Consider the following 27,730-nt stretch of genomic DNA (forward strand, 5'->3'; position numbering starts at 1 on the left):
AAACTAAAAGCAGGATCTGACTAAATTGAAAGTAGGGCACCAAAGTAAAAACCCTGTGGTGAGGGGGAAGATGGACATGTGACTTCCTGGGCTGGCAGGGGGTGGGGCTAGGGGTGGGTGGGATAGGAAACAATCTTTTGGTGGTGGGAATGGTGTTTATGTACACATCTATTAAATTGTAGTCATATAAATCACTATTTAATTAATATAACAGGGGAAATTGATTGTATGTCTAACAAAGGGACTTTTCAAAGTTAACCCAATTACCAAATAATGTGATGTTAACAATAACTATCCATTGTCTTCTTGAACCCTAAGACAGCAGGAACTTACATTTCCACTATAGAACTTAAACTTCCCCCAGTCCTGGGACCCTAGGGTAGGGCCCACTTTCCCGTATGCTTCTCCTAATTCTTATCAAATAATATTGCATCCGCAATAAAATGAGTGCCACCCCAGCATGCTTCACTTCCGACTGTGTCCAGAGACTTCAGGTGTGGAATGACAACCCTTCAGCTTCATCACTCAGGTGAGAACTTTCCTTTCATAGTATTCTCTAACTCTATCCCAGGTGGTTCACTTCCTAACAAAGTCCCAAAACCTAGATATAGACCAGGTTCCAGGAGATAGAGCTTATGTCCACAAGTATCCATAAACCAGGGCAAATATATACCTGAAAGCAATAGTACACTAGAGTTTGCAGTGAGTACCCCCCAACACTTTATCCCCACTATTCCATCCTTTGGGTCCATGATTCTTCAACAATTTGTTTGGCTTTGTATGTTAACTCTCTTTTCAGCCCCCAGGTTCCAGATGCCATCGGATGCCGGCCAGGCTTCCCTGGACTGAAGACCCCACCAATGTGTCCTGGAGCCCAGCTTCCCCAGAGACCCACCCTACTAGGGAAAGAGAGAGGCAGACTGAGAGTATGGACCGACCAGTCAACGCCCATGTTCAGAGGGGAAGCAATTACAGAAGCCAGACCTTCTACCTTCTGCAACCCACAACGACCCTGGGTCCATGTTCCTAGAGGGAGAGAGAATGGAAAAGCTAATGGGGAGGGGACGGGATATAGAGATTGGGTGGAGGGATTGTATGGAGTTGTACCCCCCATCCTATGATTTTGTTAATGTCTCCTTTCTTAAAAAAAAAAAAAAAAAAAAAAAGGTCCAGGAAGGATTCAGAGGACCTAGTGGGGGTTGCATTGTTATATGGGAAACTGGGGAATGTTATGCATGTACAAACTATTGTACTTACTGTTGAATGTAAAACATTAATTTCCCAATAAAAAAAGTGAAAAAAAAGAAGAGAAAACACAAGTAGAACTTGAATTGGAATTGGCGTATTGCACCAAATTAAAAGACTCTGGGGTGGGGTGGGGGAGAATACAGGTCCAAAAAGGATGATACAGGACCTCATGGAGGTTGTATTGTTTGTTTGTTTTTTTTCTTTTTTAATATATTTATTTATTTATTCCCTTTTGTTGTCTTTGTTGCTTTATTGTTGTAGTTATTATTGATGTCGTTGTTGTTGGACAGGACAGAGAGAAATGGAGAGAGGAGGGGAAGACAGAGAGGGAGAGAGAAAGACAGACACCAGCAGACCTGCTTCACCGCCTGTGAAGCGATTCCCCTGCAGGTGGGGAGCCAGGGCCTTGAACCGGGATCCTTACACCGGTCCTTGCGCTTTGCACCATATATGCTTAACCCGCTGCGCTACAGCCTGGCTCCCGGAGGTTGTATTGTTATGTGGAAAACTGGGAAATGTTATGCATGTACAAACTACTGTATTTACTGTCGAATGTAAAACATTAATTCCCCAATAAAGAAATTTAAAAAGAAAAGAGAGAGACAGAGAGACAGGCTAGGAGTATGGATCGACCTGTCAATGCCCATGTTCAGTGTGGAAGCAATTACAGAAGCCAGGCCCTCCACCTTATGCATCCCATAATGATCCTGTGTCCATACTACTAGAGGGATAAAGAATAGGGAAGCTAACAAGGGAAGGGATTGGATACAGAGTTCTGGGTGTGGTAATTGTGTGGGATTGTACCCCTTTTATCCTATAGTCTTATAAATATTTCCATTTTATAAATTAAAAAATAAAATAATAAAATAAAATATGAAAAAAAGAAGTTAGGAAACTCAAAGGATGATCTCCAAACAAAGTTATCTAAGAGAGGATGGTTAAACCATGTCTGCAACTTTGGAAGGACTGTGGTGGACTACAATGGAGGGGTCAGGGATTCAGAACTCTGGTAGTGGGGATCGTGTGTACTTGTACTCCTGCTGACACGAAATTTTGTAATTTACTATTGAATCACTAGTAAAAACATTTAAAAGTTAATATGCATAAATCTATGGTATTTCTGTAAACACAAGATGGGTCAGAAGAATAGCAATCTCAAAAAAGTAAGTAAGTAATCCCACTAACATTGAATCCCAAAAGATAAAATACCTAGGAATAAATCTAATGGAGGAAGTTAAGTACCTATTCAATGAAAACTATGGGGCACTGTTAAAAGAAATAGGGGGTGATGTAAGAACAAGAAGAATATTCCATGATTATGGGCTAGAATTACAAATATCATTAAGATGTTAGTCCAGCCAAAAGTAATCTTTTGGTTCAATACGATCACTATTAAAATCTCAGTGACATATTGTAAGGAAATTAAACAACTTATCCAGAAATCCGAGTGTAACTTTAAAAAAATAGCAAAAGTAATCCTGAGGAAAAAGAAGAAGACTGGAGCCACCACAATCCCTGACTTCAGTTTATACTATACAGCAGTAGTAATTAAAACATTATGGTACTGGGTAAAAAATTGACACCTGGAGCAGGACAGAGAGCCTGAACTAAACTCACACATGTTCACACACCTAATGTATGATAAAGGGGCCAAAACTGCCCAATGGGTGAAAAAGTTTTCTTCAACAAATGGTACTGACTGAACTGGACGGCCATATGTAGAAAAATAAAAGTAGATCACCATTTAGCACCATGCAGTAGCTAAGATATTGTTATTACTAGATATCCTTAAATTGGATAAATAATGTTGGGGTCAAGTATATTATGGTAAATTCTTGCCATTGGATTTTCAAAGAAAATTAAGATTCTGACTTGGTTATAATAATAACTATTGCCATTTAAAACTCTTTATAAGAATACAAGGAACTTTTCCCATGCCCTTTAAAATCCATTTCTCTCCTTGTCCAGAAACCCCTGGGATTTTACTTGTATTCCTTGAGGTCTCATCTCCTGATGCCTTCTCTGAAACTACCTCAGCGGGTCTCAACTAAATGAAGTCAACCAGTGCCTCTAGGCCAATTCATGCTGCTGTTCCTATATTTGTGCTATGTATTGTCTCCAGAGATACCAAGCCTAAGATGTCAACCTCCTGACCCCTTTAACCTGGTGTGATCTCTCCTAACCCATGGGACTAACTAGTTCCATCTAAGATGGTGCATTTTCCAACAAAGTTTTAGATCCTAGATATAGGCTAGTGCCTATGGCACTGCGTAAATGAGTTCAAGTCTCCATAAGATAGGCAGAATAATAAACTTAAAAATGTTTACTAGTCCTCTGTAATAGACTTAGCCCTAATGAGCTTGGTAATCTAGTAGAATGACCTAAAGTAGGCACCATAAACTCTCTAATCAAGTACTTATATTTAGACCAAGACATCTTCCTCTCCTAACCCCTATATCACTCCCCTCCTTCACACAAGCTATTCAGCCAATTATACAAAAGAAAGTACGTAAGGTGGACTGGTCTATCTTTTAATCTTTTTTGGCAGGGTATTAACATTATTGGCAGCCCTTGACAATCTTTAGAAGAAGCACAGTATAGAATTGACCAAGCAATATATTTGCAAAACATATGTATCAAGTAAAGGAGAACTGTTGTCCGTATGACAACCTTAATTAGAACCATCAAACAAGTAACTTAGACCCCCCCAAAAAATTGGTCTATTTCCTCCCTGACTCAAGGCCAGACTTTGTAAACCTAATACCATCTTGGATTCAACAAATGACATTCTCTTCCTGCTTTCCATATACTGTCTGTCTTTCAGCCACCAAGTTGATGATGCTATTATGATTCTATCCAGAACACCTTAAGCAAATGACCTCACCAATATGTCCTAGAATGTTGTGACCCCAACAGGAGTTTGGGACTATTAGCATATGAATAATGTCATCCTGAGCCTGGGACTCAAGGGAATGTATAAAAAGCAGGGACTTGGAGCACATCACTTATTATATTTTTTTTTTGGCTGCTTCTTCTTCTCCTGGTCAGAAGCATCTCAGCAGAGGTGCTCCAGGTATCTGCCATGGTTACTTCTCCTGGTAACTGAACATATGCGACTCTTCTAGCCGGTAAACTTTTAAGACCCCTCTACAGCCATGAGCAACCTATACCTCAGTTGATAATTGTTTATCTTATGGGACTAAACTTTTGATAACTATACTCAGACTTTATAGACCTAGTGTACTCTTAACCCCTGATGATAATTGCTTATTTTGCCTTTTACCAGTTTCATCCTAATAAAACCTTGTATTATTTAAACCCATCCCCAGCTCCCTGCTGTGAATCCTTTTATGCGCCACAGCTCCACAACCCTTTTTAAGTTTCAAAAAATGGCACCACAGCGTGTTGCAATTTTTTATCCCACCTCTATTTCAACTGTTTGACTTTAATTTCTACCTACCCACTTTTTTCTCTATGCAATTTAACTATATCTCCCACATGTTGAGTCCACTTTGATCTTCCCCACTGCAGGTCTCAAATGTGTTTTAGTGGTTACCCACTCCGGTTTTTGTTTTTCTGCTCAAGGCAATTTTTCCTTGACTTTTATCTACCACATGTATTAATTTTTTTTCTTTTTACCCCCATGCCCTTTACCTCCCCTTTTTCGCTTGACTTTACTTTAAGCCTACCCAACAGAAATATGCTAATTCTTGGTAAATGACTGACAACTAATTTTAAGCTTTATTTTACTCTTACTCTTTCTAAACTGCCACAATGGGTATATTTCATTCTAAAGAAGGCAGTTTTCACCTCAGACAGTTGAAAGAAACTTTAAAGATATGTAAAATTCAGTGTTCATCACGTAAATTATTAGTTTGCAGTGAGTACCTCCCTAACACTTCGTCTCCACTATTCCAAGCTTGGGATCCATGATTGCTCAACAAATTGTTTGGCTTCATATGTTAACTCTCTTTTCAATCACCAGGTTCCAGATGCCACCAGGATGCTGGCTAGGCTTCCCTGGATTGAAGACCCCACCAATGTGTCCTGGAGCTCAGCTTCCCCAGAGACACACCTTACTAGGGAAAGAGAGAGGCAGACTGGGAGTATGGACCAACCAGTTAACGCCCATGTTCAGCGGGGAAGCAATTACAGAAGCCAGACCTTCTACCTTCTGCAACCCTCAACGACCCTGGGTCCATGCTCCCAGAGGGCTAGAGAATGGAAAAGCTACCATGGGAGGGGGTGGGTTATGGGGATTGGGTGGTGGGAATTGTGTGGAGTTGTACCCCTCCTACCTTATGTTTTTGTTCACTAATCCTTTCTTAAATAAAAATTTTTTTAAAAATTATTAAATATAATAGAGGTGGTCTCTGTACCTAATCCCAGGAATACAGCTATATCAGTTGAGATATGTACACAAATTGGAGGTTATTTATTGAAAAATATTGTTATAGTCACAGCAAAACAACTTCAGACATACAAGCTCTGCTTTTCTGTTCTAAATCATTTACTGGCTTTTTTAAAAAAATTATTTATAAAAAGGAAACACTGAAAAAAAAAACTATAGGATAAGAGGAGTACAACTCCACACAATTCCCACCACCAGAACTCCATATCCCATCCCCTCCTGATAGCTTCCCTACTCTTCATCCCTCTGGAAGTATGGACACAGGGTCATTATGGGGTGCAAAAGGTGGAAGGTCTGGCTTCTTTAATTGCTTCCCCTCTGAACATGGGCTTGGGCACTTTGATCCATACTCCCAGCCATTTACAGGCTTCTTTGCAGTTCTAGTCCCTAAATCTTCCTCTCCAACACAACTTCTCCTTCCTCCTCCTCTTCTTAGATACAAACTGTTTCTGGTGCGCTTGAAGCCCAAATGTTCTCACATTTTTCTACTGATCCTAAACCAGCTAACCTGCCTCTATATGGACACCCTTACTTCTACTGCCTTGCTATTCCCAATACCACCCCATCACCACAACCTTTGATCCATAGAAATCCTTTCCTTAGCCCATCTCTGCCCGTTTCCTCCATACAGCCTCTGGCTCCTCCACCTCCACCCCCTCTTCCTGTGTGGTCACCATTCTCCCTTCCACACACACTTCAACTGGCTATCCCCTGTGACTCCACACCATTTAATCCATTCTTATCCCTATCCCCTCCTTCTACTGTGCCACGTGACTCATTCAATCCCTTGCTGACTCCTCCTCCTCATTCTCCCTTGACTTCACCCACTATAGGCCCAGATTTGCCTGCTTCCAGCAACAAAAATAAAAAACTTCCTATTGAGTGAGGCCTTGTACTTAATGCTTTTCCCATCATCACTACAGGGGAAGGGGTTAAGATGAAATATGAAGCCTTTCCCTACCAGGTTTATAAAGATCTTAGATAGTCAGTTAAGCACAAAGGCTTACAGGCTCCTTTTACTAGGGGCTGTGTCACATACATTGCAGACACATACTGTCTTCTTCCATATGATTGGAAACAACTGGTGAAAACTGGAATGCCAAATTCTGCAAGTGTTCTGTGGTTTCATGAATACAAAGAGTTTGCTACAGCTCTAGCTATAGAGAACAAAATTCCACCCCAGTCAATTAGTGGTTGTGGGTAAGTTTACCTCTCCCAGCGAACAGATGAACCTTGGATGGAAAAGGATTCAGCTTGCTGCCCAAGCACCAGTTAAAGCTTGGAATAAAATCCCTGATCCAAGCACTCCAGCTGGTTCCTTCAGTGCTATCTTCCAGAATGCTACAAAATCCTATGTGAATTTTATTCACAGATTACAGGAGGCGATTGACAGACAAACTGATAACAAAGAGGCCGCAGAAGTCCTTATCAATTAGCTTATGATAATGCAAGTCAAGATAGTAAAGGCGTCGTTGGACCACTTAAGGGTCAATATTTAAATACTGATCAAATGATAAAGGCATGTAGTGTGATTGGGACCTAAACCCATAAGTCACAGCTCCACAAACCCTTTTTAAGTTAAAGTTTCAACAGTAGAACCTCACCATTCCAGAGCTCTACCCCGCTAGGGAAAGGTATAAACTGACTAGTGGTACAAATCGACCTGATAATGTCCACGTCCAGTGGTGAAATAATTACAGAAGTCAGAACTCCTTTATTCTGCAAAGTTTTTGGCCCATAATTCCAGAAAGGGGACATTTTAGTTAATGAAGACCAGAGGGCTCTGAACCCAATTCCACTGGAACTTGAAACATTTGTGACCAGGAATCTCTGGTTTTTTCATTTGTTTTAATTTTTATTTATAAAATGCAAATATTGACAAGACCATAGGATAAGAAGGGTACAATTCCACACAATTTCCACCACCAGAACTCCATATCCAATCTCCTTCCTTGAAAGCTTTCCTATTCTTTATCCTTCTGGGATTATGAACCCAGGATCATTGTGGGGTGCAGAAGGCGGAAGGTCTGGCTTCTCTAATTGCTTCCCTACTGAACATGGGCGTTGCAGCTTGATCCATACTCCCATCCTGTTTCTCTTTTTTCCTAGTGAGGCAAGGATCTGGGGAGGCAGGACTCCAGGACACATTGGAGAGGTTGTTTGCCCAGGGAAGTCAGGTTGGCATCATGGTAGCATCTGAAACCCAGTGGCTGAAAAAGAGTTAAGATATAAAGCAGAACAAATTGTTGACTGATCATGAACCTAAAGGAAAAAAATATTGCAGATGAATATTTAGGGTCTCCACTTTGGTAAAACCTATTTTAGATATATTCCAAGGGGCCCATAACTTTACTAGTTTTTGCCTGAGCCAGAATTATAACAGGCAGGTGGACCCAAGGTATTGCTCTGTTTTTATACCATAAGTGAAAGGGAAAGAATCTGGAAAACACCAGAGTAAGTCAGGCACTGTTTTGGTTATCTGAGAGATAAGAGTAAAAGGGAAAGACACTTAGAAGTAGTAACAGATGGAATAGTGCAGATGAAGAGTTGGGGGTTTCTCCATTTTGTAGATAGCTAGTAGGCCTATTTTAGTTATATTCCAAAGGGCCTGTGACTATATTAGCTTTTTTTTTCCCTGAGCCTAAAATCTGATATGCAGGTGGATGCAAGTTATTGTCTGGGGAGATGATGTCATGGCTGGAAAAAGGACCATAAAGCTGGATCAGGGAAGAGAGTAGCTCCCAAATATGGAATATGAGAAAAGTATATAAATATTGTAGAGGGGATGGGATATGTAGTTCTTTTTTTAATTTCTTTATTGGGGAATTAAGGTTTTACATTCGACAGTAAATAAAATAGTTTGTACATACATAACATTTCCCAGTTTTCCATATAACAATATAACCCCCACTAGGTTCTCTGTCAGCCTTTTTGGACCTGTATACTCCCTCCTCGACTCCCCCTAGAGTTTTTTACTTTGGTGCAATACACCAATTCCATTTCAGGTTCTACTTGTGTTTTCTCTTCTGATATTGTTTTTCAACTTCTGCCTGCGAGATTATCTCATATTCATCCTTCTGTTTCTGACTTATTTCACTTAACAGGAATTTTTCTTTTTTTTCCTCTTTTTAATTTCTTTATTGGGGAATTAATGTTTTACATTTGACAGTAAATGCAATAGTTTGTACATGCATAACATGTCTCACTTTTCCATATAACAATACAACCCCCCTAGGTCCTCTGTCAGCCTTTTTGGACCTGTATCCCCCCCACAATGCACCCCAGAGTCTTTTACTTTGGTGCAATACGCCAATTCCAGTTCAGGTTCTCCTTGTGTTTTCTCTTATGATCTTGTTTTTCGACTTTTGCTTGAGAGTGAAATCATCCCATATTAATCCTTCTGTTTCTGACTTATTTCACTTAAATATGAATTTTTCAAGGTTCATCCAAAATCTGCTGAAAATGGTGAGGTCACCATTCTTTATAGCTGAGTAGTATTCCATTGTGTGTATATACCACAACTTGCTCAACCATTTATCTGTTTTTGGACACCTAGGTTGCTTCCAGGTTTTGGCTATTACAAATTGTAGTGCTAAGAACATATGTGTACATAGATCTTTTTGGATGGGTATGTGTTGGTATGCTTCTAAATTCTGCTTATAAGACCTTCTGTTTTGATCATCATATTAGGTTCGCTTGTATTACTTAAGATGTGGTCTATTTACATAATCACTGTTTTACCTCAGTCCCGCCCTGCCTACAGGGTATTGGTTTAATCCCCACTGTTTAGATGGAAGCTTTCTATGTTCTGTTCATGCTCTTTTTTTGCTCCGCACCCTCTCCTAGTCATTTCCTTTCCCTTGTCACTTCCGGTGAAGAGATGCATAAAAGGCGATGTATCTGATTAATAAACGAGATGCTGCTTCCCAGCTCAGCCATGAGTCCCTGGTTGTCTGTCTCCCACTCACGAAGCTAGACCGGCAACTGGTGCCCCGAACTGGGACCGGCAAATGGTACCTGAACAGGGACTGGCAGGTGTGTTGGGTTCCTTAGGCTATATACCCAGGAGAGGAATTGCAGGATCAGAGAGTCCATTTCTAGCTTTCTGAGAGTTCTCCACAGAGGTTGGTTCAAATTACATTCCCACCAGCAGTGCAGGAGGGTTCCTTTGACCCCACAACCTCTCCAGCCATTGCTGCTGTTACCTTTTCTGATGTATGACTTTCTCACAAGAGTGAAGTGGTATCTCATTGTTGTCTTTATTTGCATTTCTGTAACAATGAAAGAGTTTGAGCATTTTTTTCACATGTTTCTCAGCCTTCTGGATCTCTTCTATGGTGAACATTCTGTCCATGTCCTCCCCCCATTTTTGGAAGAGGTTATTTGTTTTCTTATTGTTGAGTTTGGCAAGCTGTTGATATATTTTGGTTATTAAACTCTTGTCTGATATATGGTATGTAAAGATCTTCTCCCATTCTGTGATGGGTCTCTTGGTTTGGGAATTGTTTTCTTTTGATGTGCAGAAGCTTTTTAATTTCACATAGTCCCATAGGTTTATACTTGATGCCAGGCTAGCATGGGGTGCCTCTTCCCGGGTGCGTACTCTCTGGGTTGGAGAGAACTTGACCGGAGCCAGCCTGGGCTCCTACTCACTCAGCGACACAAGGGAGATGACTCAGGAACAGAGCTCTTGGCTGCAAGGCAATGCAATATCTTTATTGATCAGAGAGCCAGGGTTTTTAATGGGCAGGCCTGGTAGTGTCAAGTCGGAAATGGAAATGGCTAGGAAAAGGGCGGAGAAAGGCAAAAAGGGCTGGAAAGGTAGGAACTTCCTTAGCACCTGTTGCGAGGGTTTTAACTGGTAAGATTAATGATACCCTGCAGGCAGGGAGGGTCTTGAGAGTAGAAAGAAGATAGATTAAAGGAATGGAATGGGTGGGGATCTTTCAGGCAAAACAATGATTATGTAGATAGGCATAGTATCAGGAATGCAAGGTAGAGCAGAGGGAGCTGGCTTTATGTTTTAAGGAATGCCAGGCTCCTGGAGGCAGAAAAATGTAAGGTTCTCTGTGAGGCTCCTTACAATTTCCTGACATCTTCCCCTTTTTTTTACCTAGTGGCCATACTATCAGGAATTCAGGGTGCTTTGTGAGGCAGGGTGTCTGATAAGATGGGGCAGAGCTTCAGGGTTACTCCTGGCCCTCCTTGCTCACCTTCTCAGTAGAAATAGAGAGAGACTGACAAGATAGACGCACTCTTCAGGTCAAGCCAGCCAGGCTCTACCACATCCTCATAATTTCCCAACACTTGCCATAGTATTCTTCTAATTGGATTCGTTTCATTTAAGATGTCTTTAAAATTTAGATGGAAAAGAGTTCTGCCAATATTATTTCTAAGTATCTGATAGATCCTGGTCTAACATTCAAGTCCTTGATCCACTTGGAATTTACTTTTGTGTTTGGTGAAATATAGTGGTTCAGTTTCATTCTTCTGCGTGTTTCAACCCATTTTTCCCAACACCATTTGTTGAAGAGACTCTGCTTTCCCCATTTAATAATCTGGGCACCTTTGTCAAAGGTTAGATGTCCATAGATGTGGGGGCTTACTTCTGGGCTCTCAATTTTATTCCACTGGTCAGTGTGTCTATTCATGTTTCAGTACCAAGCAGTTTTGATTACATTCTCCCTATAATACAATTTGAGATCTGGGAGTGTGATGCCTCCAGTTCTGTTCTTTCTTCTCAAGATTGTTTTGGCAATTCTAGGTCTTTTCTGGTTCCAGATAAACATTTATAGCATTTGTTCTATTCTCCTAAATATGTGGGTGGGATCTTAATGGGGATTGCAATAAATGTGTATATGGCTCTGGGTAGTATATTCATTTTGATGATGTTAATTCTTCCAACACAAAAACATGGAATATCTTTCCACTTCTTTGTGTCTTTTTCAATTTCCTGGAGTAGTGACTCATAATTTTCAATATACAAGTCTTTCACTTCTTTGGTTAGGTTTATTCCTAGATATTTTATTGTTTTTGTTGCTAGAGTAAAAGGAATTGATTTCTGGATTTCAACTTCTTCTAACTTAGTGTTTGCATAGAGGAATGTCACTGAATTTGAATGTTAATTTTGTAGGCTGACACCTTACTGTATTGCTGATGATTCCCAAAAGCTTCTTGCTGGATTCCTTAGGTTTTTTTTTATGTATACTGTCATGTCATCTGCAAATAGGGAGAGTTTGACTTCTTCTTTTCCATTCTGGAATACGGAGTTCTGATGGTGGGAATTTTTTGGAGATGTACCCCTCTTATCCTATGGTTTTGTTAATGTTTCCTTTTTATAGATAAATAAATAAATAAATAAATAAAAACAAGTAGTAACAGCCTAGGTGTGACTTGGAAAGGAAGTGAAGGCAGGGCTCTAGAAGTGAATAATAACAGGAAAAATATGCAGATAGGTAGACATATTGATATATATATATACATATATATATATTCAAACCATATCTGTAACTATGGGTGTACTATTGTGTTTCTTATGGATAGTTATGGGATGACAAATGGTGTGGTATTATACCCCTATTATTTTAGAACTTTTAAATCACTAAAAAGAATCCTAATTGGAAAAATAAGTTATGGGATAAATACTCCATGGACAATTATTCTAAAATTAAGAAAAGAGTTAATATTGTATCCTTTGGGACAAAATGGGTGGAACTAGAGGTGATTAGCTTAGTGAAGTAAGTGAAGAGATGGAAGACAACTACTGGATGGTTATACTCATCTGTAGACCTTATAGAAGTGATATACATGAACTTTCAAAAAAAAAAAGCAAACTCACCACTTCTAAGACTTTTTTTTAACTTCAAAGGTGGGAGAGTGAGGATAGAGACCTTTATGGTGGTGTGGAACTATACCCTATAATCTTACAGTTTTGTAACTCACTATTAATAACAAATGAGCAAAATAAAAGGAAAAAACTCAAAGTTCTAATGAGAAACATGTACGGCTTAAAGACATAAATTTGAGGGTGGGGTGGAAGGTGTAACATCCAGAAGAGGACAAGTCATTATTTGTAAAGAACTGGGATCAAGACACCAGTCCCTACCTGCAAAGCACAAAGCTTCATGAGTAGTGAAGTAGAACTGCAGATGTCTTTACCTCTATATTTATATCTTAATCTCTATCCCCCACTTCCCTCTCAGCTTCTTTTCTGCCTCTATTCAGGGATAAACAAATCAATTATTAAAAACAAAAGATAAGTTAATAAATAAACAGTGCTCACCCAAATCATAGAGAATTATTCAGTAGTCAAAAGGAATGAACGGGGTGAAGGAAGTTGGCATAATGGTTATAAAAAATATTTTCCTGCCTGAGGCTCTGAGGTTTCAGGTTCAACCTCCAGTACAATCATAAAATAGAGCTGAGCAATATGAGAAAAATAGAAGTATCAGGCGACGAAAATGTCTTCCAGTCCCTGAATTGCACACAATCTAGAGAAATTCCCATCTGAAAGGCTACATGGTGTATAACTTCTGCCACATGATTTCCAGTAGAGGGTAAAGCATGCAGACAGCAAAAAGCTCAGTGTTTCCCAAGGACTGTGAGAGAGGAAGGTACATACAGAGCACAGAGGAATTTGGGGCAGTGATGTTCCTATTGTGAGCCTACAATAACGGGTCCCTGTCATCATGCACTTGTGCAACCAGAAGACCATCAGCATAAAGTGGCCGCTGATGCAAATCATGGACTCAGGATACAGAAACTCAGATTTCCAGCTAAGATGGTAGCAGACGAGTAGCTCTTGCTTGCTCTCCCTTCACTTTCATAGCCCAAATTTGGGGGAGGGGGAGGTGGTGCAAAGCAACCAGCGTAAACTCTGATGAACCAATAATAAAGCAAGTCAGATGTCAAGCTCAGAAATGAAAAAAGAAAAGAAACTTGTATAGTCATGGGCCTTTGGAATATAACTAAAATAAGCCAACTAGCTATCTACAAAACGGAGACTCCCAAATCTTCATCTGCACTATTCCAGCCTTTAGGTTCATGATTAGTCAACAATTCGTTTGGCTTTATATATTAACTCTTATTTCAGCCACCAGGTTCCAGATGCTAACATGATGCCAACTGGACTTTGCTGGACAGACGACCCCACCAATGTGTCCTGGGGCCCCGTTTCCCCAGAGCCCTGCCCCACTAGGGAAAGAGAGAGACAGGCTGGGAGTATGGATCAACTTTCCAATGCTCATGTTCAGCGGGGAAGCAGTTACAGAAGACACACCTTCCACCTTCTGCATCCCATAATGACCCTGGGTCCATACTCCCAGAGGGATAAAGAATAGGGAAGCTGTCAGGGGAGAGGATGGAATATGGAGTTCCGGTGGTGGGAATCGTGTGGAGTTGTACCCCTCTTATCCTATGGATTTTGTCAGTGTTTCCTTTTTATAAATAAAAATAAAAGAGAATAGAAAGGAACATAGTGAGATGCTCAGGACAAATGTAAAGCATTGTTCTCTGAAGAGTTTCTCACTGCTTCAGCCCCCCTGCACCCCCACTGTTTCTGAAGGTTGTCCCAGAACCCTCTGTACCACTGATGTTGATATGGGGTCAGATCTCAGCTCTGATTCAACCCTTCTGCCTTGTTTGATTTCCACAGCTCACCTTAGCCCCTGCTCTTCAGAGAATCAAGTAGAATGGGAAAAAGGAAATCAACTGCAGTGATGAACTATGACAAGATAAACATCAATTTTCAGAGCTGAATATAAATTCTAATGAAGACTCCATAAGCTATAGACTTAGGGGTGCCCATCAAATTACAAAGTTACATGGGGCCAGGATGCAAGAAATTCAGAGAAATGATGCAGAAAATTCTAGAAAAAATTGTAACATGGATCAAAGAGATGAAGAGTGCAGTACATAAGCTGAAAGAAAGACACAGCAGACAGGCACACCTGAGGACGACAAATAATGGAGATGAAGATGATGAAGACAGGTAGCAAAAGGCACCCCCCCAAAAAAAAAAAGCAAAAATAACACTAAAACAAATGAATATGAGAGAGGCATGGGGCATTATGCAGAGAAAAATGTCAGCATCATAGGAGTGCAGGAAGTTATCGAAATCATATGTGAAGAAATAATAGTTGATAAAGTTCTCTAATTAAAGGAGGATATAGGGCCAATGAAATCTATAGCTCACTTGGATAGTGTACTGCTTTTCCATTAGATTTACTCAGGTTTTACTCAGCCCCAATGCATCAAAGAAAGCTACAGTACTGTATATTCTCTCCATCTCTCCCTCTCTCCCTCTCCCTCTATCTCTCTTGCTCACTGCCTTTGTGCATCTATATATTAAATAAAATGAAATAAAATAGGAGTCACACCCTCAGATTCAGGAAGCTCAAAACACTCCAAGAAAAATGACTCCAAACCTATGTTGACCAAGACACAGATTAATTAAAATGGCAAAGATCAAAGGCAAACAGAAGACTCTGAAGTCTTTTAGATAAAAGCAAGAAGTCACCTTTTAAAGGAAATCCCAAAAGCTTATCAGCTGAATTCTCTACAGAACCTCCACAGGCTTGAAAGGATTGGCAGGATGAATCCATATTAGGGAATGGAAAAAATAAATCTAGAATCCAAAGAAAACTTTATCGTGCCAGGCTAATCATCAGGTCTGAAGGCAGAACAAAGAATAGCTTGTTAAGAGTTTATTGTCATTATCCACACCTCCAGGAAATATGAATGGGGCTCCGTGAAATGAAAATATAGAATGCATTCATCCTTAGTGTGAGCGAGGCAAGGAAAAGACCAAAGCTAAGGAGGACTAGGGACCTGGTCTGCAGGACTGAGGACAGGAGCGTGTGAGGTCTACATGTTCTATTTATTTATTTATTTTCCCTTTTGTTGCACTTGTTGTAGTTATTATTGTTGTTGTTATTGATGCCGTCGTTGTTAGATACGACAGAGAGAAATGGAGAGAGGAGGGGAAGACAGAGACGGAGAGAGAAAGATAGACACCTGCAGACCTGCTTCACTACCTGTGAAGCGACTCCCCTGCAGTTGGGGAGCTGGGGGCTCGAACCAGGATCCTTAGGCAGGTCCTTGGACTTCGCGCCACATGCACTTAATCCCCTGCGTTATCGCTGGTCTCCCAGCAGGAGTGTTTGAGAGGGTAGCCTGAAGGCAGGAGGTGGCCTTAGTCCGTGCCCAGGTGTTGAGCATCACTGACACACACTCTCAACACACACAATAGAAGCAAACACACCTGACAGCTAAAGACACCTAGGGGGTGTCCCTGCTCTCCCCCATACATGGGGGACCCAGCCCTTCTGTCTGAGCCTCTCTGCAAGAAGGCTTGAGGAGACCCTCCTGAGACTGCAGTGAGGGACCCCCACAAAAAGCACAGACTGAGCCCATCTGCTCCCTGAAGCCAGCCCAAGGCATCCTGGGTAGGGCTGTGGAGTGTAGCGCCTTCTTCTGTCAGGTACCCTGGGGTCAGAACAGGGTCCGAGGGGGCAGGCTCAGATGGAGGAGGGCATGTCTTGCCCTATAGGCTCAGAGGAACCACTTTCGGGACAGACACGTGACCTGCACCCCAGAGCTTGACAGACCCAGAGGGGCGCCAGGCAGGTTATGGGCTACGCCACCCCTCCCCCACCCTCGGGGACTTGGTGGGGGGATGAGGTGGGAGCGCGGTTCTAGAGCGCAGGGGGAGCTGGGAACTGGGCGGGAGCCCCGCGAGAGCAGGGAGGGAGGGCAGGAAGAAGGTGGGAGGGATTGAGGGCGGGCACGTGGCCCTGCACATCCGGGTCCCCAGCCCGCGTGGTCTATAAAGGCCTCTTTGCGGGGCCATGTGCAGGCTCCAGCTGGCAGCCCGGGCGAGGAGGACGTGCTTTTAGTTGACGAGGGTGAGCACCCTGAGACCGTTCGGGGGCCCAAAATCTCCTCCCCCAGGATGCCAACGCTCCACCCAGGGCTCCTCACAGACCCCGCAACCCGGGGGTGGGGTGGGGACCGCAGGTGGTGTTGGGGTGCACGAGCCGCCCCTCAGAACTCGGGGTCAGAGGCGGGGTGGTCTGAGAGGTGGGGCGCCTTCCCGAAGTCGGGGTCCAGATGCCAGGACAGCCTGAGGCGTCCCCCGAAACCTCTGAGGATCCCTGCGGGATTGTCCGGGTGCGGCGCCCCTCGGCTTCCCTCTCTCAGATCTCGGGGGTCAGGGGCGGGCTGAAGGCCGCGGGGTGGGCAGGGGCCGCCCGGGTTCCCGGAGTCGAGGGGTGCTCTCTGGGACCCGCACCCCCAAACTGAGGGGTCTCTCAGAGGCCGCGGGCCCACAGAGGGGGGGGGCTGGGTCCCCATAGGGGAAAGATTGACAGACCTGCACCCCAGAGCTGAGCCCCTTCAGGTGCCCCTGCTGTTTTCAGGCCTTGGTGGGGGAGTGGGGGGGGTCTGGGGTTGAGTGGGCCGCGGCGTCCTGAGTCCAGAGTCCCAGGCAGAGGTGGGGGGCTCGGGACGAGGAGCCGCGTGTCTAATTCCTCTCTGGGCCAGAAGCCTCACTCCTCCTCTGGCCCGGAGGGGGGTTAGAGTCCCTTCTCGGAGTCAAGGTAAGATGCACAGTTGGGACTGAGAGAGCCCCCCAAAGGCCTTTGAACATGGAGGTAGGTTGGGGGAGGGGCGCCAGGGCTCCTGTTCCCCGAGAGGTGGGACTAGGAAGCAGGAGCAGCACCGCGGGGCACCTGAGGGGGCGCACTTCAACGTAAACTCTTCTCAGCCTGGGAGGGAGTAGGTAAGGAGCACACCTAGGGTGAAGCCCGCCTTGAGGGGTGTCTTACCATGGGGCAACTATTCCTAGTGGGGTGTCAGACCATGGTGGTGCTGGCTCTGATGGGGTATAAAAACAGTGATGCACGGGGGTCGGGCGGTGGCGCAGTGGGTTAAGCGCATGTGGCGCAAAGCGCAGGGACCGGCGTAAGGATCCCGGTTCGAGCCCCCGGCTCCCCACCTGCAGGGGAGTCGCTTCACAGGCGGTGAAGCTTGTCTGCAGGTGTCTATCTTTCTCTCCCCTTCTCTGTCTTCCCCTCCTCTCTCGATTTCTCTCTGTCCTATCCAACAACGAATTGCATCAACAAGGGCAATAATAATAACCACAAGGAAGCTACAGCAAGGGCAACAAAAGGGGGAAAAAATGGCCTCCAGGAGCGGTGGATTCATGGTGCAGGCACCGAGCCCAGCAATAACCCTGGAGGAGGAAAAATTAAAAAAAAAAAAAAAAACAGTGATGCAGTGTCAAAGCGTGCCAGGGCCGGCCTCGTGGGTGTTATACCATAGGGAGGCTGGCAGTTGTGAGATGATCCACAGGACATGATCTCCAGGAAACAGGCTTTTTGTACTCTGTCTTGATTAGGCCAGCCCAGGGGTGGATTCTGGGCCCCATGAGGCTCGCCCTCACCAGGACCGGAGGTTCTCCAGGAATTCTGCCCTACAATTCCTGTCAAGACAGGGACTCAGGAGCTGTTCTTCCTATCTCCTCACAGGGCCTGCAGGAACTGGGAGGTGACAGCCAGCATTCCCCTGAGAGTCGCCCTCAGGTTAACAGTGCACAGGAGACCCAGGACCCATCCAGAGAATCAAACGAGGGGCGCCCTGTGCCCAAGGTTTCACACACAGAGGAAAGGCTGGACCCTCTGCCAAGAACATCCCACCTATCTGTGAGGCCCTGAGCACCCGTCCCCTCCTCTGGCTCTTAGGGGGCATCTGCCCTGGAGGACTGAGCCTGTGGAGTGTTCCAGCACCCAGAAAGAGAGCAGTGAGTCCCCTCTGTCAGGAGCAGCCTGAGTGGACTATAAACACAACTGCTTACACTTCCTCTCCCTCTAGGTCTCAAATTGATATCAGCCACCTACACTGGAATTGTGCCCCTTGGCCCCATCCTGATGCCCCGGTGTCGCCAGTGTCTGCTCTGCAAGCTAGAGGAAGAAGATGAGAGGCGTAGGGAGGCCCAGAGCCCCCAAGGGTTGCAGCAACCTTTGGCTGAGCATCAAGGGGCTGAGCACCTCCCCTCCTCCTCCTTTCTTCCACCATCTGTCCTGGTTCCTGAAGCCCCTGAGTATAGGGCTGGTGAGGGGCCCCCGGGGGCCATGGGCAGTACTCTGTCATTCAAGGATGCAGAGCATGGCCCAGGGGAACAAGGGACAGTAGCCCCACAGGAGGAGGCAGTAGCCCACATTCCCCCTCAGGGAGGCACCCAGCATGCAAGTGGCAGCCATGATGGCAGAGGAGGCCCCAGAACCATCCTGAGAGTCAGGTGAGGGGCTCCTGACTGTGCCCAGGGCTCTCCATACAGAGGGAAGGTGGCGTCTTCAGCCCCCAGCACCCCACCCCTCTGTGAGGCCCTGAGCTGCCCTGTCTCTTCCCTCCTTTGGCTCTTAGGGGACATATACCCAGGAGAACTGAGCCTGTGGAGTGTACCAGCACCCTGGAAGAGCGCGGTGAGTCCCCATTGTTAGGAGCAGCCCAAGTGGGCTGTAAACACAGCTGTTCATACACCCTATCTCTCCAGGTCCCTTGGTGTCATCAGCTGCCTGCACAGGAATTGTATCCCAAAGCCCCATTCTGGTGCCCCGGTGTCACCAATGTGTGCTCTGCAAGCTGGAGGAAGACTATGAGAGTCGTAGGGAGGCTCAGGGCACCAAGAGGTGTCAGCCACCCTTGACTGAGCAGCAGGGGGCTGAGTACCTCTCTTTCTCCTCCCCTGTCTCACCATCTATCCTCGTTCCTGAGTCCCCTGAGCAGGGTACTGGTAAGAGCGCTGTGTCAGCCAGCAGTGAAGTGGACAGCCCTGGAAGCCCAGGGGATCCAGAGGAAGTGGCCCCACAGGAGGAGGCAGCAGCCCAGGCTCCTCAACAGGGAGTCACCCAGCATGCAGGTGGAAGACATGGTGGCAGAAGAGGCTTTGGACTGATCCAGAGAGTCATGTAAGGGAGGGACTCCCTACTGTGCCCAGGGTTCCCCATAGGGAGGGCATATGGGACCCTCAGCCCCCAGAACCCCACCCCTCTGTGAAGCCCTGAGCAGCCCTGTCACTTCCCTCCTCTGTCTCTGAGGGGACATCTACCCAGGAGGACAGAGCCTGTGGAGTGTACCAGTACCCTGGAAGAGAGCGGTGAGTCCCCTCTGTCAAGAGCAGCCCAAGTGGCCTGTATATACAGCTACTCAAACTCCTTCTTCCTCCAGGTGCCTCAGTGATGTCAGACGCCTGCACCGGAATTGTGTCCCATGGTCCCGTCCTGATGGCCCGGTGTCGCCAGTGCCTGCTCTGCAAGCTAGAGGAAGAATATGAGAGGCGCAGGGAGGCCCAGGGTCCAGAAAGGTTGCAGCCACCCTTGGCTGAGCAGGACGGGGTCGAGCACCTCCCCTCTTCCTCCTCTCTGCCTCCCTCTGTCCTGGTGCCTGAGGCCCCTGAGCAGGGGGCAAGTGGGGGGCTCCTTGTGGCTGTGTCAAGCTCGGTTGCAGAGGCCAGCCATGGCAGCCCAGGGGAACATGAGGTGGGTAGGATCCCTGCCAGGGTCATGGATGGCAGTATGTGGGTCCAAGGTGCAGAGCCCATCCCTGGCAGCCCAGGGAAGTAGGGGGCAACTGGGGTGACACTAGGGACCTAGAGGGTGTGGTGTTAGCCATGGGTGTAGAGTCCAACCATGGTAGCTCAGGGGAGCAGGGGACAGCACCCCCACAGGAGTCCCCCTCAGGGAAGCACCTAGCATGCAGGTCTCAGCCGTGGTGGCCTTCCTGCTTCAGAAGTACCACTCTAGGGAGCCCATCACTAAGGCCGAGATCCTGAACAGGCTCTTCCCTGGGCAGCAGCAGCTCTTCCCCAACGTCTTCTCCAAGGCCTGTGAGTGCATGCAGCTGGTCTTTGGCATTGGGTTGTGGGATCCTAACCCCCAGGCCCAGAGCTATGACTTGGCCATCACCCTGGGGCTCAGCTACGATGCATGCTGGAGGCTGAGTAGAGCGTGCCCAAGTCCTGGTTGCTGCTCATTTTCCTGGGGCTCATCCTGCTGCATGGTGACTGTGCCCCTGAGGAGGCTGTCTGAGAAGCACTGGCTATGATGGGCATCTATGCCTGGGGGGAGCACTTCTTCTTCGGGGGCCCCTCGGAGCTCCTCACCCAGAAGTGGGTGCTTGAGTCTGGTGTGCCAGCCTATGCCAGGCACTTGGTTGGTGTAGCTGTGCTTCAAGGTCAACAGCACTGAGCCCACTCCCTTCCTCTACCCATATCAGAGTCCTAGGGTGAGGAGGAGTAGCGTGTAGGCCCAGCCTAGGGTGGCCACTACAAGGCCACTAATGGGGTCAGAGTCTTTGCTCTTTGGGTGTCTGTGCCCCTGAGCACTGAGGGCTGGCTTTCCTCTAAGGGTTTTCAGATGTTCCTTTTATTCAAAGTACATGGTTTCTTTACGTGTGATTCTGAATGTGTGTGTTAGCCCTGATCACACTGTTACATTTATCCAGTTCAAGAGGAAGATGTTTGCTGTTTTGTAATGCATATTGTAAAAGGTTTAAAGATATGTAAAACTCATTCAAGTTTATTTTTGATTCAGAGCTGGTTGTTGGCACTTGAATGGAAATTGCCTGACAGTGTGGAAAAATGTTACTATAAATACAGTCAATAAATGGAGTTGTAAGATAAAGCAGAGAATTCAGTACCTGATATTGATTTCTTGTGTTTAAGGAAAAAAAATTTTAAAAAGCCTGTGTCTGGATATTTTTGTATTTTTCAAGGATAATTCAAAACCTTGGTCCTCACCAGCGGGGGGTGGGGGGGAGCTTCAAAGAGGTAAAGAACTACAGTTATCACTTTCTTCTCTTCCCCTCCCTTTTCTTTTTATTTATTTCAAAAACATATAATTAAAATATTCTAAAAAGTATAATTTCATTCCACTGACCTAAACTTCTGACCACTGGTGGGTTTCGGTGATTCTATACTCTCTGGTGGCCCTATTTTTCTAGTGGGGACTCTAGGTTAAGGAGAGGCCTTTCAAGGTTAGATGTCCTCCTAGATCTGAAGAACAAGTTAAGGGGAAAGAGTTTCTGGGTCTCTGGGTGAGAGAAGTCAGGTGTGAGTATCCTGGGCAGAGTGAGTCACAGGAATGAGTTATTTCATTTTCTCTGCTGGGTAGCAGGAGACAGATATTACAAAGTGTTTCTCAGGGCGAGTACACCCTGGGCTCTCAGCATGCTCATGGATCCTGAAGAACCTTCAGAGAAATCAGACACTACATGTGTGGCAGTTATTTGGGGGTTCTCCTACCTAGGCAAGTGGGAGTTGTCCTTTTGAAGTAACAGTTTCTCTCCACTTCAGTCAGGATTTCTTAAGAGACAGCATCTTACTCCATGAAGCAAAGTCCAGAAGCCACTGCACAGGCCCCTTTCTACCTTGCCTGGAGGAGCAGAAGGGACGTAGTGCAAAACTATGTGCTTGGGTGACCTCAGTGGTGTCACTTGAACAATTTTACACCCAGACTGGGTCTTCCAGGGATTAAATGAAAGGCTACAGAAGTGTATTTGTCTAAGCAGAACTTGGACTGAAGTTGGAGCATTGCACCAAAGGAAGGGACACTGGGGCGGTGGGGCAGAGTGCAGGTCCTAGAATGTGATGGCGGAGGAGGACTTAGTGGGGGTTTGATTGTTATGTGGAAAACTGGGAAGTGTTATGCATGTGAAAACTACTATGTTTCTCTATCAACTGTAAACCATTAACCTCCCAATAAAGAAAAAAGTGTGTTTGTCTAAGACAACCTTCAGAGGGAAAGGAGGCAGCAGCATGAGAGCTCACCTGATAGTGTGTCTGAGCCACAGGTTAGAGCTGGCCCTCTGCACTGGGGGAAACCCCCTTCTGTGGTTACTTTCCTTCTGTCTGTCTGTCTGAACACAAAGCCTATGGAGTTGTGAAGTCCTTGTGAATACCAAAACAAAGAGGAAATAGGTTGGTCTTTGAAAGTAATTCTGCAAGTCCAATAGTTGAACCTAGGTGGGTGCTACCCATGCACTGATTAACAACTTTCTGTGACTCCAACAATCCATCTCTCAACCCCTCCCCAGCACCTGTCCTGCTGGCAGTGGCCTGGTGTAATAGCCCAGGTGAGATGGTGCATTCTACTCCAACAACAGGGAAGCACCCACATAAACTGCAGATTGAGAAATTGCAATATCCTGGAGAAATGGCAAGAACTCACTTCTCACTGGATGATAGAATGTTCTAGGGAACCTAACTTCAACCATCTGGCTCCTGCTCCCAGTGTCTCTTCAATCTCCCCAGAGAAATAGGAGGGCTGCCTTCTATACAGAGCCTGCAGAACCAACCAGAGTCAAGGTGGGATCCTTCCCACTGCCTAGGACTCACGATTTGTTGGGTGCTGCCAAAGGTGACTGAAAGGCATGTGGGGCAAGGTAAAAGAAAGAGAGATAGAGATAGATGTTATATAGATAGATAAACAGATGATAGATAGTCATGTTATGATATACAAGGATCTGGGTTCAAACCTTTCCCCATGTACTTGGGGAAACTTCATGAGCAGTGGAGAGGTGTCTAAATTGTCTGTCTCTTTCTATCTCTTTTTTCTCATCCAATTCTTTTCTATCATATCAAATAAAACAATAAAGAAATAATGTATTAAAAAGATATTGGGCTGAGAACCACAAACATCATAAAAAATAACATGAATCTGAATTGGTATTGGTATTAGCCTTCAATGCCCTAGAAGACTGCTTTCCCTATCCCAGCCTTTCCAGGAAGATGTGGACCTGTTCTCACCTCGAGTCCATATCCACCCACCCGCTCATGGCCCACCCTCATGCCCATGGATGCCCATCTCACCCCAAGCAGCCATCCTGCACCATGACCACTACCTGCCCCCAAGCAGATGTGGCAGCAGGCACTCATGTATGCCTACTTGACCACAGTGAAATGGTTCTCAGAGTGGAACTTTCTGAGCTGGGGTTAGCAGGGATAGGGGCCCTGGGCACAGCAGGAAAGGTTCAGGGGTGTGTGTGGGGGGTCAAAAATCCCCACAGAAGAAGAGTGAAAGACATAGGTGGCCATTGTTGAGAGGCATAATCAAGAAAGCAGTGGTTTGGGGAAGGAAAAGTCTTCAAACAGCTTGAACGAAGTATGATGGACATGGAGTGAACTTCACAAACTCACTTTAATGCAGCTCTATGTCTACACGAGCAAGAACAGTGGGTCTTTTCATTGAATCCCTACAGCCTGGGATTCCCCTGCCCCAGGGAGGAGTACCCAGGAGAGCCAATTGGACAAGCCTCAGAGAGAACAACATGGGAAATGCTCCTGCAGAAGCCAAGGAACTGTTAGTATCCAAGGACCCCCAGAGCAACATGGAGAGTAAGGGATGCCCGATCTTCACATAGACATAGGTGCAACCCCTGGGCAGGAAGAGACCTCAGCGAGGCAGTGCTGGCGATAGTGGAGGGGGGAAAAGAGGCACCATGGCCTGAGGGGAAGCCCGTGTCTGCTGCTTTACATCACCCTGCAGGGGCAGGTCAGAACAGCAGGCTCTTTAGGGGAGCAAGAGCCCCCCTGAGTCCAGCCAGCACATCCTGGTGACTTCCCATCCTCCCACAGATGACAGTGAGGTCCTCTGTGACGTCCACGCCCCTTCAGCACTACCATTGGCTGCTGCGCACCATTGATGACCAATCAGGGCCTAGGGGCGTGGCCCCTTTGTCTCCGGGGGTATATACAGGAAGGAACATTGGCCTGAAAGACATTGGAGCTGTCAGGTAGGACCCCACAGAACCAGCGTCGTGGAACACTCTGCTGGGAAGGAAAAGTGACAAGCAAGTTGTTAAAGGCACCATGGTGAGATGACCCCCATTTGCCTCCTTCTGTCCCTCCTCCTCCTTCCCCCAACTGACACCCCAAACCCTGTCGCTGTCCTGTCCTACACACTTTCCCTCACCATCACCTCATCTCACAGAGCCTCTGTCCCTTCCATGCCACTTCCCCTCTCCTTTACCATTCACTTCTCTCATCATTCTATGGTCTTTCCAGGTGAACAAAAGACCCCGGATGAAGAAAAACTCCATTCGAAAAAGAGGCAAAAACATCAGTCTTGCGATTGTGAGAGATTACCTGTATTTTGGCTTAATTAGCCAACCAGCTGTCTGCCTTCGATGTATAAAACTCCTTAAGGAGCTAAAAATAGAAGAGCGAGCACATACCCAGGCAAGACGGGAGGAAGAAAGAGCTACTGACGACGGGGCAGCTGGCAGCAGGGCAACTGAGCCCCAAGACAACACTACTAGGCCAGCAGACCACCAAGACTGAGCATCCAGGAGCTCCCAAATGAGGCCGGGCACAGAGCCCCGTGCCTTGTGTGTGGGGGGGTCTGCCTCAAAAAGGACAGCGAAGGCATAGGCCTAGAAATTGACCCTGATGGGCAGAAAGACTAAATAAAAACCTCTGATGTGGTCATGTTTGTCTCTGAAAGTTCTCTGATGGTGGGTAGGAAGGGGTGGGGTGAGAGACATGATGGATGAGGGCAGTGGATGGGTCCTGGGAAGATGGGGCCCACCAGAAGGTGCACTACAGCCAGAGGATAGGGGGACATCAGGGAGAGGTAAGCAGGAAGACAAACTTCCTTGCAGAAGAGGTAAAGAATGTGGCATGGCTGTGTGTGCCAAGGGGAAAGCTCCATGAAGGGAGTGGGATGGGGGTGTCAGTGTCATTCTCCCAAAAAAGCACCTGAAGGGTTGTCATGGTGACCATCCTCATTGTGTTGTCATAGGTGCCCTATGATGTCAGCCACTAGGGGTCCTCAGGGCCTGCCCCTCCCCCACAAAACCCTGAAGTCCCTCAAACCTTGAAAGACCTCTGTCTGAAGCCGCCCCCCAACCCAACTCTGACTTAACCAAGTTCTCTCTCTAAGCATGGGGATCAGAACCACTGCTATTAAGGGTGGGACTGGGAGCATGGTGCAGCCAGTGAGAGTCTAGGGGCTCTCATACATTCATTTTTATTACTGATATACATCTGATTAAGACATGCAACCTGTCTCTGAGACTTGGTGAAATCTACACTTTTTAAATAGTGGTAGTGGTTGGTGGCAGAGAACTCTGGTGGTAGGAGTGGTATGAATTATACTTCTATTATCTGATAAATTGTAAATCACTATTAAAATACTAATTTTGAAATGAACATATTATATTAGGCGTCAGTTTTTGAATATTCCCTATTGAAAATTTATCTGCAGTATCTCCTCTGAAGAAATATTTGAATTGTTGATGTAGATGTATTGTGTGTGGACTTATACTAACTACTATACCATTTCAGAGATCTATATAGTTCTACTCACTTGGCAATAGGAAAAATTCTTATTATTAACATTTTCATACCTGTTTATGGTCTGTTCAAGCTCTCTTTCTAGTAGGTCAGACTTGGAAGTTAAATGATTTTGAAAATATCTACTTCTACTAGTGTGTACAGATTATTTGCATATAAAATTTCACATGCTTTTTTGATCCTTTTGATCTCATATTTAAAGCCATTTTCAACTACTTTACTGGGGAAATATAGACTTGCAAGACTGTTGTTTCAGAGGTAGTTTCCCCCCTTCCCAAGATAGGTGTCAGCACACTTCACCCCTTGTCAACTTGTCCTCCTTCTCTGCCATGGGACACTGGGTCCCCAACAATGTTTCACCCCCTCCTGGCTATCTTGTTTTGAAGATTCTTTGTATTTCTGTGCTGTCAGTTGTGCCTTCATCTATTTTATTTCTGATTTTATTAGGGTTTTTCTCTTTTATCTTTAGTGACTGTACTCACATTTACAAGCTTGTTGATCCTTTCAGAGAACTGACTGTTTATTTCCCTGCTCTTCTGTATCATATTGTGGCTTCTATTTCATAGTTATCTCACTATATATTTTTACTTTCCTTCCATCTGCTTCTTTTAAGTTCTGTTGCACCCTTTCCAGTTCCTTCAGAGGTTATTCTAGATGGCGTATTTTATTCTTTCTTCTTTAGTCATATAGACCTTATTGCCATGATGTTGTATATAATGCTGAACCCATGAAGGATGCTTCAAATGCAGTGTAGGCTCAGGTAACAGGCCTAGGAAGTAGACTAAATCAAGATGAGGAGATAATATCAACCCTAGAAGACACAACTGCAACACTCTTTGAATTTTAAGCTGTTGGATAGGAAATGTTTAGAATAAATGAAGAACTTCATGTGAAATATCAGATTCCATGAGAAAGATAAATGTGACAGTTATTGGGATCTTCAATAAATGAGATGGGTAAGAGGAATAAAAAACATATTCATAAGAAGCATACCAGAAAAAAATTCCACACTTGGGAAACATTGAAAACACATATTTATGAAGCTGAACGAATACTCAAGATCATGAATATAAACTGCTCCACATCATGGTATATCATACTACAACTATCTAAATGTAAATACATAGAAAAATTAGAAGATGCTAGGGAAATTAATATACTGACATACTGAGGCAGAACCATCTGGCTCTCATTAGATTCTTTTTCAATAACTCTGAAAGTAAAGATGAAGTAGAATGACATATTCAGTGTGTTAAAAGATATGAACATAGGTTTGCCATCTCTGGCTGGATACAGTCCAAAGTGAAACATGAGGTAGTGGCACTGGTTGCACTGGTTTAGGTGAGGTTAACATTGACAGTATCACATGGTATGGGATCAAGAGGAGAAGCAAGAAGAAACACAAGCAAAGTCCCAGAGGTTCCAGGACTCTGGTAGATATGAATTTTATAGGAAAGTTCCTTGCTGTCTTGGACTTAAGAAGGCAGTAGATAGTTATTATTATAATAAAATTATTTGGGAGTTTGATTAATTTTAAAAATCTCATGGTTAGCATTTACTGTACAGTATAAGACCTCACCATGATTTATGACATTTAATGCTATTTACAAATAACTATATCTTATATATTGACAGGAACAGTTGCTTCTGATATACCAGGTCTAAGATAATAGGTGAATTAATATTTCAAAAAATATTAGAAATGCTTTAACAAGTTAAGC

The 27,730-nt window shown here is 45.0% G+C and overlaps 1 protein-coding gene across 1 annotated transcript in view; it reads left to right on the top strand.

Moving 5' to 3' along the window:
• The first annotated feature begins 16,533 nt into the window (after positions 1-16,533).
• LOC132532430 (melanoma-associated antigen 10-like) overlaps positions 16,534-27,730 on the top strand; it is a 220,974-nt gene continuing 209,777 nt past the window's right edge. Inside the window, exon 1 of the mRNA XM_060183555.1 lies at positions 16,534-16,563. The gene's annotated coding sequence lies outside the window, so the exon portion shown is untranslated. The remainder of the gene's footprint in view (positions 16,564-27,730) is intronic.

The sequence above is a fragment of the Erinaceus europaeus genome, chromosome X (genome assembly GCF_950295315.1).
Source record: "Erinaceus europaeus chromosome X, mEriEur2.1, whole genome shotgun sequence".
In the NCBI taxonomy this organism is placed as follows: domain Eukaryota; kingdom Metazoa; phylum Chordata; class Mammalia; order Eulipotyphla; family Erinaceidae; genus Erinaceus; species Erinaceus europaeus.